Source organism: Hirundo rustica, chromosome 9, assembly GCF_015227805.2.
Source record: "Hirundo rustica isolate bHirRus1 chromosome 9, bHirRus1.pri.v3, whole genome shotgun sequence".
Lineage (NCBI taxonomy): Eukaryota > Metazoa > Chordata > Aves > Passeriformes > Hirundinidae > Hirundo > Hirundo rustica.
In genome coordinates this window covers 10,980,116-10,997,886 of record NC_053458.1, presented here as the reverse complement: position 1 = coordinate 10,997,886, position 17,771 = coordinate 10,980,116, and the positions used below count along the sequence as shown (strand labels likewise).

Genomic DNA, 17,771 nt, shown 5'->3' with positions numbered 1-17,771 from the left:
ACAATGCCACTCCCTGTTTCAATTCTTTAATCAAAACCCACTCCTGTACACATGAGCTATATTAGTACCATTATTTGTCTCATACTTAGAACCCAACACAAACTTTCAAAGGAGAATTGTTTTTTTAAGGTCTCTGAACATAGTCTGCAGTATTTTCTTAACTGCTTCATGGCTTGTCTTAAAATGCTTTCAACGTGGTCTGAAAACAGAATACAAATGTAGGCAGGACTAAAAATTAATAGGAGAAAAAAAAAAAAAAAAGGATTGGGTTGAAATTACATTTCCAGAAGCTCCTGCTTTCACTGGTGTGAAAGTGAGGAAGGGCGTTCTCAGCCCCCAGACAGCTTATCTGGCAAGGCTGAAATCAGACACAGAGCTTTGATCCAATATCAGGAATCACTGCTGAACAGCAGTTAGGGAAAAACAAAAACCAAGCCTAAAAGCCCAGTCACTCTGCAAACCCAGGCCAGGCTCGTATTTCTGCAGCCACCTGACTTGGATCTCAGTAAAAATCTGTCTCTTCCTTCCTAGGTTGCCTTGATCTGTAAGCTTGTGCTTTCAGTTTTCTGCTGTGGGCTGCTATGCTCTGAAAGCTTGTGCTTTGCCTTTGCATGGGGCTGTAAAAGTCTGTGGGCACCAACAGGGCTTTCTAAACTGAGTCAACCTGTCCTCTGGCACATGGCAACAGGGCTGGCAGCTGATCTCATTTCTCTGCGGTGTCACTAGCTCCTGTGCAACATTAGCTAAGTCAATTAGCTTCTTCTGGCATCTGTTTTTCACCTCTAAAAGGGGGACAGTAGTAATTTCCTATCTCACAGAAATCCTGTGAAGATAAATACATTAGCTTAGGAAGTGCTCAAATACCAGTGTGATCAGTGCTCCTCTCCATCTCTTTGGCAGCCTGTATTTTGTAGCCTGGAAGCCTGTGGTCTGCCAAACCATGAAGGATTGGAGTTGAAGACCACCAGATCAACTCTTGGAATGGATGAGCACAAATGTCTTCACAATGAAAGCCAGAAAAACACAGCTTCTCAGGGAACTGACAAGAATGGAAAAAAAATGGTGGAGAAGCAAACTTTGGCAGTAAACACAAAGGGGAGCAGAGACCATTCCAGCAGCAAAGTCACTGTATTTTGTGTATTGTTTGCTTTAACTTACATGCACATGATGTATTTTAGTCTTTCCCTTGCCATTTATTTAGGGCTAGAAAAGAACACCAAGCTGATATTCCTGGTGCATGAACACATGTAGACCATGCTGCAAATACTCATTTGAAGCACTGCTTTTCTGAGTAAGTGGTTACATTTTAGAAGAGTCTTTCATAAGCCAACTGCCATTAGGACTCTGGAATTCAGCCCTTAGCAGGAGGTCATTTCAATTTCTGTATTGGTGACCACCATCCCCAGGGTCTTCTTCTAGCACATTTTATTCAGTCAGGAGTAGAAAACTTTCCCCTTTCAATAATGCCAAAAATATGTCTACACACCACGACCTAGATTTTCTAGTGGTGCTTGATTTTGGTTTGTTTGCTTTTTTTCCCCAATGAACTTGGGTTTCTGCTTTGGTGTGAGGAGCAGGAAGCAAATTAACTATGAGGATTGTTACTCATGTTTATGTGCTTTGTAGGACCTCTAAGGGCATCGTCAAGTGGGAAACTCCACCATGCTAAGGTCTATGCAAAGCTACAGTAAGAGAGAGTGCATATCCTGACCAGAACTGGTCAGCCAGCTGAGACAACCAATGCAGAAAGGGAAAGACACTTGAACGTACTTTCTAGAAAGATACATGAGGAATTTATGGGCCTTGGTTAGGAAACAGAAGCAAATACTTCAGCATTGTGACTGTGCTATTATTACAACGAAGACTTTAATTTATTCAAAAATACAAAGCATAGTTAGGCAAAATTAAGGGGAAGTTGTTAACTGCCTCCTTAAGATTTTTCAACCCAATTTAGTGCTATGGATGAGGAAATATCAGGGCTGTCTCTCTAAGGCTTCAGTTCCTCCAACGGGAGAATAGCAGAAACGGGCAAGACAGATTTTTTTATTATTATTATTTGGAGCAAAACAGTATTCTAATAATCCTGTCTTACAAAGGAAATGAAAGAGTCTTGGGGGTAATATTGAAAAAATGGTGGGCAGTCAGAGTCATGGCCATATGGTCCTCAAGCTGTGCTGTCAAGCAGATCTACAGATGGAGATGTATTATCTTACATGAGCACCAAGTGGAGCATTGCACCAGGCACTTGTGAATCAGACCAGTAGACCTGACAATACAATTGACAATTACTGTAAAATCAGGTGAGAAACAGTCAGCAGCAAGAATACTCCCTCAAAAAAAACCCCAAAAGTTGGAGAGAGGACAAGCTTCTGACAAGCTCTGCAGCTTACAGATTCAATCCAGGATATTTAGCAAGCTTCGCAACATCTGAAACAAGAAGGGAAGTTGTTCTGACAAGTCTCAAGAAGATCAGCACCCTGGTCTTTTGATTTTATTTTGTTAAGGGCAAAATCCATTTTATCTACACACTAACTGGCTATCAAGTGGCACAACAGGACAAGGGTATGGGTGTGTGCATTTACTCTGAAGAGCTGGATCAAAGGGAAGGAAGAGCTACCAGGAGCAGCGACCTCCAAACTGAATACTGCAAATACACACTGTGACTTGGCTTTCCAAAAAGCTTATCACTGAAACAGTTGAGCAGGCGGGAGCCATGAAAGCTACTGAGATGATACACTTGGGTGCTGTGTGTGAACTGGTGGATCATTATCAGGGCTTTAGGACTCTTGTACCAGCTCCTTACAGAATACAGCTCTGGTGACAACATGCCACTGTGTCCTGTACTGTACAAACCCCTGAAGAAGATGCTTCTGCTTTGAGGAACAGTGCCCTATAACTGTGAAGTCTGAGAGAGAACCCCTCAGAGAGGTAAAGGGGTGACAAATCCGCCACCGCAGATCAAGTGGGCGCAAACCACCAGCGTCTAGTGGGTTTACATTATTCATAGCTTTCCAGGTTTTTACACTGTGCAGGCACAGAGTGCATGGGGGAGTAACAAAGAGTTTAGGGTGGTAGCTGTATAAGAAAACTCTTTGTTTCCTGATTCAGATGATTAATGGCTCATGCCCATGGGACAATCATTTACCTGCAAATCTTGGCTAGAAGCTTCAGGGCATCAAAAGTTTATGAGGCAGCTCTTCATCAGTCACATGAATCCACATTGGTGAAGGTGTTTAGAAATCTGCATCTTTAGGTGTCTAAAAAGATCTTAAATGCACACCCTGTAGATTGCCCAAACATTTCAGTGTCTCCACTCAAAAAACTCTTAAACATTTAACAAGATTAGTAAAGGAACAACAAGCGACACATCTTCCATTTTTCAAGCAAACTTCAATAACCTGTTGCTTATACATAAAATGAATGGGGATTGAGCAGACATGACCCCACTTAAACTTGCCAACATGGCTGCTACGTGAGCTGGAGCTCTGGCAGCTCTGTGAATACCTTCTCTGGAGTAGAGATCTCCCGCCTTCCCCATGGTCTCGTGCTCCAGAGCATCCTGAAGCAGATCCAAATTTTAACACAGAGACTGGAACCCATGGGCACTTTGGCAGTGCTGTGTGGCACTCAGCCAGCACCACTTACTCTAAGCTCCGTGGCCTCACTGTGTAATGCACAGAAGGGCTGTTTTGCAGCAATATTTGGACACCATGCAGGAAGGAAAATATCGCCAGAACCAAAGGCTTTAGGTGCCAGAGCTTCCTGCGGTGTGGCAGGGGTGCAAAACTGGCTTCAGGTACTCAGTTTAGGGCCAAGGCAAGCGACGAATGAGGGGCCAGGCATCATATTCATAGTGTGGAGTCCAGTGCTCCTAAGAGTGCTAGAGGCAACAATGCCAGGACAGAGGAAGAACCTATACAAACTATTTGGCTCCTACCAGCACCCTGGCTGGAAGAGATGAGATGATAACGGCCAAAGATCCACAAAGGAACACAATTACCACACACGAGGAAAAATCCTGGAGACTGTAGAGGAGACAAAAAATCAACATGCCGTGGGAAATGCCTCAGTGACCCCAGCACAGTACGCAGAAAACGGCAGCAGGCCGAAACTGCCTGACATCGCGGTGTTGCCCGCGCTGACGCAACCCCGGCTCTTAGGAAGGGTTGGGCAAGGAGCCAAAGAGCACCAACACGCCCGGTGCAAGGGCCTGCTTGACTTAACCCTTCCATCGTCTCAAAAGCCCGCAGAAAGTACGTCTCAGTTAATCCATTTCTCAGTTCAGGGCTCTGGACGGGCGATCAGGAAGGGCTGGACGGAGTAAAGGAGCAGCAGCGCGCTGGGCGAGCGCACGGGCTGAAACACCGCGAACAGCCGCGCCACGGCCAAACCATCACAGCCCGCAACAGGTCCCAGCGCGGCGCTCACCCACTGCCGCCGAGGAGAGCCGCGGGGAGCGAGGACTCCGTTCTGCAATACGTCCGCCGCTCCTCGCACCTACTGGGGCCACCCCCGCCACCTCGGGTCTGACCCGCTATGCGACCTGAGGTTCCGAGCGGAGGGACCGGGCGTGGGCAAAGGGCCCCGCTCCAAGGCACGGTGGGGCTGTAGCCCCTTCTCCCGGCAGCCGGCCCAGGAGAGCGGCGGGGGCCCCCGAGCTGCCAGTCCGGCTCCTTCCGGCGGCGCCTCCCGAGCGCCCGCCCCGGGCCGCGGCCGCGCCCTCGCCCGCCCCACCGGGCCGCCCTCCGCCCTCCCCCGCCCACACCTGGCCGGGGCGGGCCCTGCCCGCCGGCTGCGGGCCGACTCGGCTGGCAAGGCGGGCGGCAGCGCAGCGCAGGCCGCGGTAGAGCGGAGCAAGACTCGGCCGGCAGCAGCGCCTCGCGCCCGCCGCGGGGCCCGGCGCGGCAGCGGGGGCCCGGCGCAGCGCAGCCCAGGTGAGCCCGCGGGCGGCAGGTGGCGGCGGCGGGGCGGGCTGGGCTGGGCTGGGCTGGGCTGGCGGCGGGGGCGGGAGCGGCGCGCGGCCCCGGCGTGGGCGGTGCTGGCGGCGGCCGCGCGCGGAGCGCGGTCCCGCGCGGCGGCGGCGGCGGCGGCTGAAGGAGCGAGCGGAGCGGAGCGGAGCTGCCGGCGGGGAGCGGAGCGGGTTCTCGCGCGGCGCCCGGAGGCAGCATGCGGACGGCGGAGCCCCGGAGCCCCGGTAAGTGGTTCGGCTGCGTCGCCTCTCCCTCCTCAGCCCCGTGTCCGGCTCCCGACGCGGCGGGATCGTCTCGCTGGGAGCCGCCAAACTCCGCCGCCTGTTGAGCCCCGCGGATCGCGGCCCCCGAGCGATGGCCCCGCCGCCCGCTTCGGCCCCGCCGCCGCCCAGGGTGCCCCGTGGGGGCCGCCGTGCGGTACCGGAGCCCCCCTGCCGTCCGCTGGGGCCGCCACGCGGTTTTTCGGCGGTCACCGGCTGCGCCCCGCGGAGCCTCCCCGGGTCGGCGGGGCGCTGCCAGGCACCTGCCGGCGCCGCGGTGCCGGGGGCGCGGGGATTGCCGCCCCGCAGCGGCGTGACCTTCCCGCGCGGGCTGCGGCGCTCGGGGCAGCCCCGGCGGTGGGCTCGGGGGAGAGGGGTCGCGCCCCGCGGGGCGTCCCGGGCGGGGTGCCTCTGCCGCGTGCGAGGCGCGGGGCCATCGGCAGTGGCCCGAAGCGTTTCCCGCGGCGGGCGCCGGCCGTTTCTGCGGCGGGAGGAGGGAGCGAGGGAGGGCGCTGCAGCGGGGGGCGACAGACCGCGCCTTTCCCCCCCGGTGGGGCGAGCCGCCGCCTGGGAGAGCGCGGGGCTGCCGGGCGGCGGCGTCTTGGGTGGCGAGAACAAAGGGCCCCCGGCGGGAGCGGGCGAGAGCTCCGCCGCTGCTCCCGGGATGCCAGCTCCCCAGACGGGGGTGGGGGTGTTCGTCCCGGTCACCCCCGGTTCTCCCTCCCTGGGGAGCGCGGCTGCGGCCCTCGCGGGGCCAGCTCCTGCCCCGCGGCCGCCTCCGCAACCTGTTGTGCCGCCTGCCTGGTCGGGGGTGCCGGTGGGGCGGGCAGTGTTCCCCCGCGGGACAGCCGGGGGGGCGGGCGGGCCGCGGGGAGCGGCGCGGGGTGGGCGCAGGCAGCCCGGGGCGAGCGGGAGGCGAAGGCAGTGGGCGGGTGCGTTTGCCTTCGCGGTGGTTTCTGCGCCCACAAACTGTTAAGACCCAACTTCAAGCAGTTCGAATAGCTGGCGTAAATTAAATGCAATGAAAGAAAGTAATTCCGCGCTGTTAAAGGTCTGTTCCCGCGAACCTCTTGTGTGGGAAAGATGTGGTGTGTTTCCAGGAGACTGACTGGGGCAGCTGTCCTGAAGCGTTTTGGAGTTTCGTGTTTATTTCATATGTAACCAAATAAAGCCGTATTGTCAGCATCAAATACAATATTCCGTTGTCAAGTTTAGAACTGAGCTGTAAAAAGTGATTTGGGCTGACGATAACTGGATAATCAAAGCTTCAGTTGAATATTTGTTGGTTTAGAGATCTCTGAAGGCAGCTAACTTGTGCAGGGACGGTGAGCAAATAGAGTTTTCTTACGCTGCTTCTGTAACCACCTTTGTTCATTTTTCAAGGTAAATGCTAGGGAAATGACAAATTTAATTTAAGATTACTAAGGTCCTGCGCTGCAAATAACTTATCTCCGTTTCTGGTTGCTGGGTGATTGTTCCAAGACTGCCAGTTAGACTTTGAAAACAGATTTTTAAATGAAGTCCATTGCATTCATTATGATAATGCAGGAAATGCGTGGCTCATGAGGTTGTTTTTATGGAAGGAACAAGTGTACTTTAATCCCGATTTTATTATTTCTTCTGTGGTGGTTTGCTGTGAGACTGAGGACGTAGGAGTAATAGATATCTGTACTGCGAAGCGCATGATCAGCAATCTGAACTTCGAAAGCAAAGAGTAAAATCTGTGTGGCAAAGCAGCCAGTTTGTGATATGAATGTGTGGTGGGTGACAGTGTTGAATTATTTAAGTTCTCGGTTTCTGCCTTTAACCAACCGTCTTAATGTGCAAACGTCTTAGCCTACATCTAGCTTTTGAAATAGGATGCAGCGTGACCACATATGTGAAGGGGTTAAAACAGTTTATGGCCAAAAAGTTAACGCATAACTTCAGATCAAGAGATTTTTGTATTCAGTTTAGTTACAAATATTGCCATTAACCTTTTATTTTTCATGTGCATGTCCATACGTGTCTTGGCTGCATACCTGGTTGGGGCCATTAGCAAAATAGTAGAAGCCACAGACAACATTTTATTCTCATTCATGTTGCCCGTGAAAGTGGGCATTTCTGGAAAATCAAAGTAGAAGACGTCCTATGTTGTGTATTGGTTGTGGGTTGAGAGGTATGCAGGTATTTTTAATTTTATTTTTTTGAACTAAGTCCTGCTTTTGAGACTGTGAGATAATTGTCATTGGCAAAAGCAGAGAAGACAGTCAAAGCTTGTGATTATAAAGAGAAAGATCTAAGCTTGTGGGTAACGGAGAAGAAATGTTTTCCTCTTTGTGTCCACATAATGCAGGGCTGTGGGAAGATATGCCTAATGAAGATGATTATTGCTGTGGCTTTCCATAAATCTACTTGTAATGGAGGCTTTATACAGTTACTTCTGAATCTGTACATTTAAAAACTGCAAATAGCGATAATGGAGTTGGCTAATAGCAGACTGTCAAGTAAGTGCAATCCTTGTGATAATGTTCAGCCATAGATCTCCATTTAAGCATTACTTTTTAGAAGAAAATGTTTCTTGTAGGTCATAGTATATGCACTTGGGAAGAAAAAAACCCGGAGTTGTTGCTGCCCGTTCCTGAATCTTAACCAGGTGGCTCTAATTGGGCAAGGGGTGCTTTGTCTCTCCAGCTTTTTATCAGATAGAAGGAGATGTGCAATTCAGTAGATCCATTTGATGCGAGTTTAGATAGTGGAAGGGAATACTAATAATAACAACCAGCTTTGAGAGGCTGAAGAAGTTTACCTGAACAGTAAACCTGTGTCTGTGTGCAAATTAAAAACTGGGACTGAGACTCGTGCAGTTGAAGAATTGCAAACTTCCCCTGTGAAGGGCTGGAGTGAGCTGGGTGCCACCACATGATAGTTTGAGTCTGAGCTGATCTTGTTAGTAGTATTAGTCAGGACAAATCTTTCTGTTTCAGTGGTTTTTTAGTGCTTCTTAGAAACCACAGTTGAGTTAAATTACTCATGTCTGTTTTGCAACTTAAAAAGTGAAGGTAAGACAGTAGGGAAAATTATTAATGTGATATCTTGCCCCAGTACAGAAGGATGTGAAATCATCTATTATTTTCAAGAAAAGTGCTTGTAAGTAGCTACTGGCTGTCTTATATAGTGTTCTGAATGAATGCAGTTTTAACTTACATAGCTAAGGAGCAGCTTTTGAAGGAAATTGACAAGAGACTTGCTTGTGTTTATGTTTGGAGTAATTCATTGAGAAATATTTGTGATGCTCTCCATCATTGCTTGCCCGCCTTTAAAAGCAGTGCTTTGACTTTCATCTTGCATACAGTATGTCAGGGTTCCTTCTGTAGATTTACTTCTGCTCAAAATCTGACCATAAAAGTAAGTGTGGTTTCTACAGATCTTAATGCAGTGTTCAAACCCAAAATATGCACTTCCTTTCCAGTAGAAACTTGTAATTACATGGGGTGGTAGCGAACTGGAAAGTATTGCAAAACATATGTAAGAATACTGTCGTACAAACTCTAAAACTGACGAATGACTCACTCACCAGTGCTATATCAAATTCTATCTATACACAAGGTTTAAATGACAAGTTTACTTTAGGCAGGGAATATGCAATTTTCTTGTACTCTTTCTTCATCTAATGTCAAGTGAGCTTAATGAAATGGTGCATGTGGGCATACAGGAGGTACCAGTTGTGGAGCTTTAATGAGCAAGGGGAACAAGCACTGCTTGGCTCTGTTTGTGAAGGTGATAGATGTAACTCTGTACTCTTACATTAAAATGAAGTTCATGTTATTGATGCTTATTTTGAGACATATTTCTTTTAACGTACTTCATCATCATTTGTTTATGTGCATTTACTAACGTTGGTTTTATTTTTATTTTCTATGGGAGAGAGTACTTGGCTTTTTAGCAGTATACATGTTCATCTTTACATATTCATATTAGTTGAATTTTTTAACTGGCATTTTGGCAGCATTTTTGTGAACATAAAATTGAGGTCACTGCCAAAATGAAAATGTTATAATGGTCAGCATGGGGAAGGGGCCCAAGATTGTAGGTTAAAGAGGAAAAGGCCACTTTCCACTGCAACAACACAGGTTTTGTGCATGCCTTTGACACTATGAGAAGCTTCAGAGAGCTTTGGAGAGCCCCCCTAAAAAACCAGAATATGTTAACAGGCAGTAATATCCTGTACTTGGGAAGCCTGTGTGAGCTGGGAGAAGGATGAGTGAAGTGTAGGTATCAGGGTTGTGTGCTGCTACACTGTGTGTCACAGGGGTATATGTGTGTATCACCTGTGGATGCTGAAGCACCTGATGAAACGTGTGGGGAACCCAGTAACTACTCAACACTAGGAGGAAGAGAAACCCAGTATTGACTTGGCCCTAGACAGAGGACTTAAACTATTCACACTCTCTTCTTTTACTTTCTAATTTAGCCATTTTGCCACAAAGCCTTCTGCTTTCCCTTCTGGTCTCTGTTAATCATCATCTTTCTGGGCAGTGGGAAAGACGCCATGGTCTTTGCCTTAGGTTGATCATGAGAGCTTAGTGACCAGTGCCTGCAAGTGTTTGCTGGCTGTAGGAGGGTCGAAGTCTCCTGGGACTGTGAAAGGAGGCCAAGTAGGGGAGGCTGGAGCACTTGCTGTTTAATGTCAGTGTGCACACAATGTTAATACACCTGTGCCTTAGCAGAAAAAAAGGGTGTAACAGGTCTTGCTCCTTCAAGGGCTCTATTATCTGAGAATTATTCTAAAGATCGGAAATACAGAGATAAGGTAGGGTTTTTGGAGCAGAGGATGGAAGCAATGTTTATAAAAAGCCTGGCTGAGATCAAAATTGACAAAAGTATCTCCTAATATCTGAGCACTGTACTCAGAGGATGCTCTGTTTGGATGCTTTAATCAAGTGCAATCCGCTGTGTAGCTGAAATAGAGCAATACCATTAATCTGGGAAGGAATAGGATGGTCCCATTCTTATTCTTGTCCTTAGCAGGCATAGAAGCTTCCAGTTTGCAACCTGTCCAAAAGACATTTATTTCTTGGCACAAAATTTCATCTGCAGCTGGCAAGTGGGTAAGTACTTTCTTCCAGCATTACTGAGAAGAGGAATTATTTAGGTTGGCACAAGAAGTTTATAGTTTAGAGTTGTCACATGAAATTGAATGGAGAAAAAACATGAAGGCCAGGCATGTGGCATTGTTCTCTCAAAAGCAATGCTGGAAATCTGGTCATCACTTGAAACCAAACAAAGCATGCGTGTGCTTGACCATGGTGAGGGATTATCTACTGGCTTCATAGGCCTCTCTTTTTATATATATATATATATATTTTTTTTTTTTTTCGGTCCTCCTGCAAGTGCTGTGTTTAACACTGCATTGCATGTGTGTATACAAGGAATAACATCTGTTCTATTTTATGAGGTCCACAGAGCAGGGTTCATTTTCTGTTCCTCCTGTGTACGGATTCTTCTCTCATGTGTCATCCTTGCTGCTGAAGGCAGCCAGGCACTTGAGCTTTGTAATATCTTTTCTCTCTGTAGGAGCAGGAAGTTATTCATGGGATGGTGCTTGATTCTTTTGTTTGATTTCCTCACAAAATTAGACCTTCCAGTGTTTTGGAGGATGATCTGCAGCTGTTTTTCTGGAGTAGTTTTGGTAATTGTTAAACCGATGTGTTAGATTTTCTTCTCTCTAAGTGTATTTTAATAGGATGGTTAATTAGGAAGATAAATTAGATATGAGAAGTATGAAAAAGGCTAGTCTAGTGTTTAGATTTTAGACTGCATATTTAAAAAAATATATACTTTATCTGGCAAATACTGTGCATCTGATCTTTTGTCTTGAAGAACAACCACAGAAGTGGCAAAGAAGCCTTTTGAACACAGTGAGTTAAGAATGTGTTGAGGTATTACATACCCCAAAGATGTGAGATGGGGCAAAGGAGAAAAAAGTGACCTTGTTTGTAGATGGAGTTGTTTCCTTTTCACAAACTACTGTTTTCTTCAAATGCAAAGGAGTTATGTTTGTTTATATCTTATTAAGTAACATTTGTTTCAGCAAATTTGATCAAAGGTTTAGTTGTTGCAGAATCAATAATAATTCTCTTACCTTAAGGAAAAAATCTGTAATTTATGAATGTACTGTCCATTGTATTTTAACTACCTGTACTACAAAATTTGCAAAATTACACAAATTGACTAGAAGATGCACACAAAATCCAATAATACATTTATCATGTCCAAGTTTAGTGAAATATGAAACATAATTATCATAAACAAAGAAAATTGGCCTCTTAAACCTATGAACTAGAAGGTGTGGAAATAATTTTGTAATATATATTCTCAGTGGTTTTGCTGAGACTACTTTGGCACCACCAAAATTCCTTTACAGTCTGTGTATGCATACACATACATGTGTATGCTAACGCCTATGTTATGTGGTAAAAAAAAGTACTCGTAAACTTGTACTTAACCTCAGGATGAAGCATGTATTTTTGAACATGAATTTTAGATATTGAATGTCTCCTTGCTATAGCCTTGTTCGTGAGCAGCTTCCCATTAAAAAATGCAGATATGAAGAATTACACTTGGGGACACTAGTATTTCAGCAGATTTTATGGTGTTTACTGCTTCAATTCTGCCTCTTGACACAGAGGTAGGATTTTAAACTTTTGCAGGAAAGTTTTTCTCCTTTAGTATACTTGTGCAATGGGAGTCTGGCTAACGCCTCTTGTTGGTTTGTGCTTTTTTCTGGATTCTACTATGTCTGAATCCTGTAAAACTAAACTTTATACTTTTGGTTAGGATAATGTACTCATTTGAGGCCTTTTAGCTCAGGGAACAACAAAAAAAGGCATTTTAGAACAGGCTGTCAATTAGCCTGATTGCCTGGGGTCTGTCCCATTGCAGAGGGCTCGTTTTAACACAGATCAGTAAGTGCTGGATCCTGCTTTGCTCAGCTGGGCTAACACGGGCAGAGCTTGCAGAAGTCTGCAGCACAGCAGTGATTTCAGCAGCTGGTTTTGAGTGGGTGCAAAGTGTCTCTGTTACTTGCAGCTGGATTTTGGATGAGACTAAGCGAGGGTGGGCTCTCATTGCCCCCACGCTGGTGCTGTCCTTAGCACGGAGGTGTTTCCTCCTCCTGGCAGTGAACATCTCGCTTTGCTTTGCCTTCTTCGCTGCTGATTTCCCCGGCTGGCCGGCTGTTTGGCCGAGGCTGTGGTGGCCAGGGGCACCTGTCACCTGTGCCCAGGAGAAATCCACCGAAGGTGCAGCGTGTGCACCTCCACAATAAAACCCCAGCAGCTCTCTGGGAGCAGGCTAATCCTGCTGGTAACTGTGCTTGGCTCCTGCCATGGCTCTTACTGAAGCAGCTTCTATGTAAACAAGGTGATAATAAAGTGTGCTGCTACAGCTTACCTCTGTGCCGGTCTCTTTCTTACGCTTGTGGAAGAAATAAGGAGCATAATTAATTATAGAAAGGAAGAGTTCTGAAGCGTTGCGTGGCAGCCGGCTGTCATGCTCTTCTAGTGATCCCCCATCCTGCTGTCAGAAAGCTGGGCATCCTTACAGACACAGCAGTATTTTGCTGAAGCGTGATCAAAGGCTTCTTCATTGGCCAGAACCATCCAGGTAGATGGGCAGACATTTGTTTTAAAATGACTTGCGCAGAGTTGCTGCGATCAGCAACTTGACTGCAGTGACGAAAAACATCTTTAGCACGCTAGAAATCATGAATTGTGTTTGTTTGCTTAGATCATTGAGTGTTTAGGGCAGGCACCGTGAGTTGTATGGCGTTAGAGAATACATTGCACAGCAGTTACGTTGCTGAGAAACGTTTGTAAATGTGAGGTTGAATTAAAGAGATATATTTTTTTCCCTATTAAACTTGAAGTGTTGAGCTTTGAAGACCAGTGAATTTTTGATGCTCTTAAATGTTGTCTACAATGAGCTGGTGAGGGATCTCCTGACCTCCTGTTTTGCCTTTGTTTTCCCCCATGGTTTTCTTTGAGCTGATACTTGTGTGTTGGTTTTAGATGCAACAAGAAATGCAGACATTCTGGCTTTGGCATTTGAGTGATAGAATGGCCTGACATAACTGTCGGTTATAAGTGGAATATAGGTTCTGGAATATTGGCTTTCTTAGTATCTGAAGGGAGTTATCAGGCTCTTGGATTTTTGTTGCACAGTGTAATTAAAATAAACACTATAATGCTAATAATTTATGTGGTTTTTTTTCTGTAGGTAAAGTTGTGTTTTGGAATTAGCTATAATTCGGTGAAAGTGAATTTTTTTTGCGGGGGTATGGTGTGTTTTTATAATTTTTTTTTTCTTTAATTATTATCATAATGTTGCCTGCTTAGAGTCTAGTGATATTTCAGCGAGAGTGCGTAAAAATATTGCCAGGCAGATCTGTTTATATTTTTATTGTATATTGTAGTAACGATGTAATTATTGCTTTTAACAGAAATGCCTGATTTGAGTGTTTAATTCTGTCAGGCTCAAGCAGTTGCTGATGAGGTGATAAATGATAGGTTATGTGTAGAAGTGGATTTGCAATTATTTACTGCTTTTGGAAAAAAGAGATACTTTTTCTGTCCAGTGACTAATGTAGAAAATCAAAGTGGTGCACCAGATGTTTTTTTTCTAATGACTGTGGTGCAGGGTCTTTTTTTGTTTTTTTTTTTTTATACAGAGGAGGGTTTTGACTGAGTTTGTCTCTTGGTTTTTGAAGTTTCTCCTGCTTGTTAGTGCAGCACTCCTCTACTCTGGGCTTCTCTATGGACTGGCTTCAAGGAAAAGTTCCTTTCCCAACCATTCATGCCTGTCTCAGCTCCCTGTCCATCAGGAGGTGGAGAGGCAACGACATTTTTACAGCACGGGCTGATCACTTCCTTTCATTTGTTTTTATTTCATAGAATTCAAACAAGAATAAGTGTTTTGCTTTATTTGTTGATGTCTGATTAGGAATTAGTGGAAGAAACTGAATCGCGGGTGTGATTAACGGTAGTTTTTGTTTCTGGTGTATGAAAGGACTCATTGTCTGAGGCTTTTCCTCCATCGTGCTCTGCCTAATCCTGCTGAAATCACACTAACAACGGCAGTGCTTGAGGCTCCTTGTCTTGTATTCCTTAATCATACAGCTGGGAAAATTCCCTCTTTCAAGGCATAGTTGCTTCTTGTGCTGAATCTGCCATCATGTTACAGGGGCCTTGCTGTTAGGGTGGGCATTAGTTTGAGGGGCCTGAGGAAGGGAGGGTCATTAATATGAAATGTGAAAACTGATCTAATTTGTGCTACATTTGGGTTTTTTATATATGGGCCTGATGGTTTTGTTAATGCTATTTATCACTTAGCTCTTTGCAGCTGTGGCTGAAGGAGGTGAGCTGCCTCATTCCAGCGTTCAGTTCCTCCCACCTTTCTGTTAGATCAACTTTATATACTTTCTGTACTTGTAATATTTCTTCAGGGAGGAACTTTAAAATTCCTCAGTATATGCTTTCAAAAGCAATTTAAAAAATCAAAAGTTTGTAGAAATGAAGACATTTCTAAAGTACATAGTAGGTACACATAGCAGACATGACTGTAATCCTTTCGGGAAAAACTCAGAAGAAACGCAGTACCCCACCCCATGAACAGCCTTTCTTTTCCTCTGAATCAGGCTGTCATTCCAAGGTCTTAGAGTGATTTAAAAAAAATAATAAAAAAAATCTCCCCTGAGGAATCTATTAAAGATTATTTGGTTCACTGAACATTCAGTGCACGTTCAGTCTTGGAATCCATTACATGCCCGTAGAAAGACTTTAAAAATCCTCTTTGACGAAGTTGGTCTGAGTTGTATCTCTTTGGCAGGTGGGTGTGAGGGAATTTCATTGCTTTATTTTCAAAACAGAAGTGTGTGGAATTAATATTGATTTTTATTATAGCTGCTTGCTAGTGCCACTGAATCCAGAGGTCACATGTTAGCTCTGCTTTTATAGTGACAATTTTCCCAGTTCCTTTAGTTGAAGTCTGTAGTTGTGGAGCTCTGGAAATAATTGGGACATGCTGGGGTTTTTTTTCCCTTTGAATTCAATTTGTAAAGCTTTATTACCTAAAATTAAATTCTTATCAGGTTGAAATGGTGCATAAATTCTTGTTGAATGGAGATAAATGCTATTAGAAATCAGTGAAACTAAGCTATATTTTAATCCTAGATTTACTTTCATTTCCATTGTCATACACTGAAAACACTTTGCATCTACTTTGTCCATCCATACTGGCATTTCTTTGTTCTGATGATTTTTAATGGTTAAGTCTGGGAGAGATGTGTGTTAGAGTCCCACTTGCAGTGCAGTTGTGTGCTGTGACATGGGTTATATTTCCAGGTACCTAGTGTAGGTGTTATCAGTTCCCATCAGCCTGTGCTGCTTTTGCGTGCTGAAGAGTGTTGTCATATTATTCAGCAAAACTGCCTTTTTTTTAAAAAAAAAAAAAGAAAAAAAAAGAACTTTTGCATGTTTTCAGCTCATGATGGAGAGCTTTGGTGTCTCTTTGTTAGATTTTACATGCAGATATTCACAGTTGCTCACAGCTTAGTAGTTTTTCAGAATTTAGAGTCAGGTGAGGACTTTAAGAAAACACAAATAATGGGCAATCCCTCCGGATATGCAAGTTTATTTGATTAACCCATCTGACCTGCAGCATTGGAGAGCAGTTAAATATTTGGACAGTCAGCAGTCCTGTTAGTCATGTTTCATTAGGTGACGGCCTCCTCCATTTCGAGGCTGCTCTGTTTTGCTGCTGTTGCCAAGTCTTGTGAGAGCTTGAAAGGGAGCCATGTGCAGGGGCACGGCAGGTGCTTTTGGAGCTGTTGCTGGACCAGGCTGCCAGGAGGAGCTGGGATGTGTGTCGCTGTAACAGCATCATCTGCAGTGGGATGGGAACCAGGGGCAAGGAAAAAAAAGTTGTTAATTGCACATTGTCAACACCATAAAGTTTAGCTGGTAGATAAAGTTACCAACCTAGGCAGAAATAGCAATGCTGCCCTGAGAAGTGTAAAAGACTTGTTAAAACCTAATCTAATCTCCTGCATTAACTGTATATTGTAATAGTGGATAAATGAATTTCCGGCAAGCTGAGATAGTCCCAATTTTAATAACTTCTTAAAAAATCAAAGGGAAGTATTGTGCTAGAAGAGGCGTATCATGGTTATCCAAATTTCCTTCCATGGAACTGTTTTTAATTTTATGTGAGTGTATCCTAATGGTTTAAAAACTAATTTGTCTCCTTGTCAGCAGCTTGACCGGTATTTTAATACAAAGGACATGTTATTATCTTGAACTGGTCTTGTTTTTCAATGTATGTAGCAGCCAGCTGGAAAATTGTTTGACTTTTTAACTGCTATGGATTTGATACAGTGTCTAATGTAAGAAAGTAAAATTTATTTAAAATCAGTGATGCTTTTAATCATGGTGTTTCCATTTAGATTCAAGGGGATGGGAGCAGATGTTTATGCTGAAGCACTCAGTCTTCCCCTTTTTCTAAAGATCTGCGGTAATTCATTGTATTAGTGCTAGGTAAAATTCCCCTGTACTTAAAATATGAGGAAAGTAACTAGGAAACAGCTGCATTTTAACTCAGTGCATTTCTGGATGCATTGCTGAAGGTGTTCTGATAGAAATATGTCTGCGGGAGAAAAACCTAGTACGAAAAAACCCAAACAAACCCCACTGGGATTCAAATGTAGTTTTAAAAATTACAATAGTGCCTTTTTGTCTGCTCTATCGAGAAAAGAGTATGATTATACGGTGTTTTCATTATAAAAGTTTTGTGAGTGACTAGATGAGATTCAGCTCTGAATTCCTGACTTTGGAATGTCCAAATTGTGCATAATTAACTTAAAAGTCAGATTTTTGGAGACTCAAATGTTTCACGGGGAAATTAATGAGAAATGTAGTGTAATGTACTGCTCTTTTCAGTATGCTTTTCTCACCTGAAATTACTGAGTTATAAATATTTTAAATGGAAAATGGCTCTGAAATGAGCTCTGAACAAGTATTCTCCTGTATTTTTGGTCTCAAAGTGAAAAATGCTTTGATTAATAGAGCCAGTGCATTAGTTTTTATGGTAGTTTGCTGTGACACAAATGTAGTTTCTAGGTGTGCTTAAAAGATGTAAGTCTGGCAAAGTTTGCGCCCTGTCTTTTCACCTAATTGCTTTATGAGTTGGTTTATAATCTTGTTAATTAAATTGTTTTTGCGTGATTGCTGAAGCATCTCAGAATGGGTAAAATGTGCTCTTGATGGACCAAAGTGTTCACGGTTTGGTGTCAGCTGTGTGGAGGGTGTTGGTGCTGCTATTAGAGGGAGCCAGCGCCCGCCTGGGGCAATGCAGTTGTCTGAGCTATCGGAAGGGAAAGCAGAATTATTTAGTGTGGTGTGAAATAACTTACACAGCTCAGTTTTGCAGTACTGTTTTTGAGTGCGTTGGCATGAGGAACAAATGTGTTTGCAGAGTGGCTTTCTCTGCTGATGGTGTGATAGGG

General features: G+C 44.7%; 1 protein-coding gene across 8 annotated transcripts in view; it reads left to right on the top strand.

The window, feature by feature from the left end:
• Positions 1-4,881: 4,881 nt before the first annotated feature.
• PTPRF (protein tyrosine phosphatase receptor type F) overlaps positions 4,882-17,771 on the top strand; it is a 375,361-nt gene continuing 362,471 nt past the window's right edge. For 5 of the 8 annotated variants that reach the window (XM_040073025.2, XM_058421778.1, XM_058421776.1 and 2 more), the window contains exon 1: positions 5,091-5,194. The gene's annotated coding sequence lies outside the window, so the exon portion shown is untranslated. Of the gene's footprint in view, positions 4,935-5,041; positions 5,195-17,771 lie in introns of those variants that run through there. The other 3 variants (XM_058421775.1, XM_040073022.1, XM_040073029.2) reach the window with 3 other exon arrangements.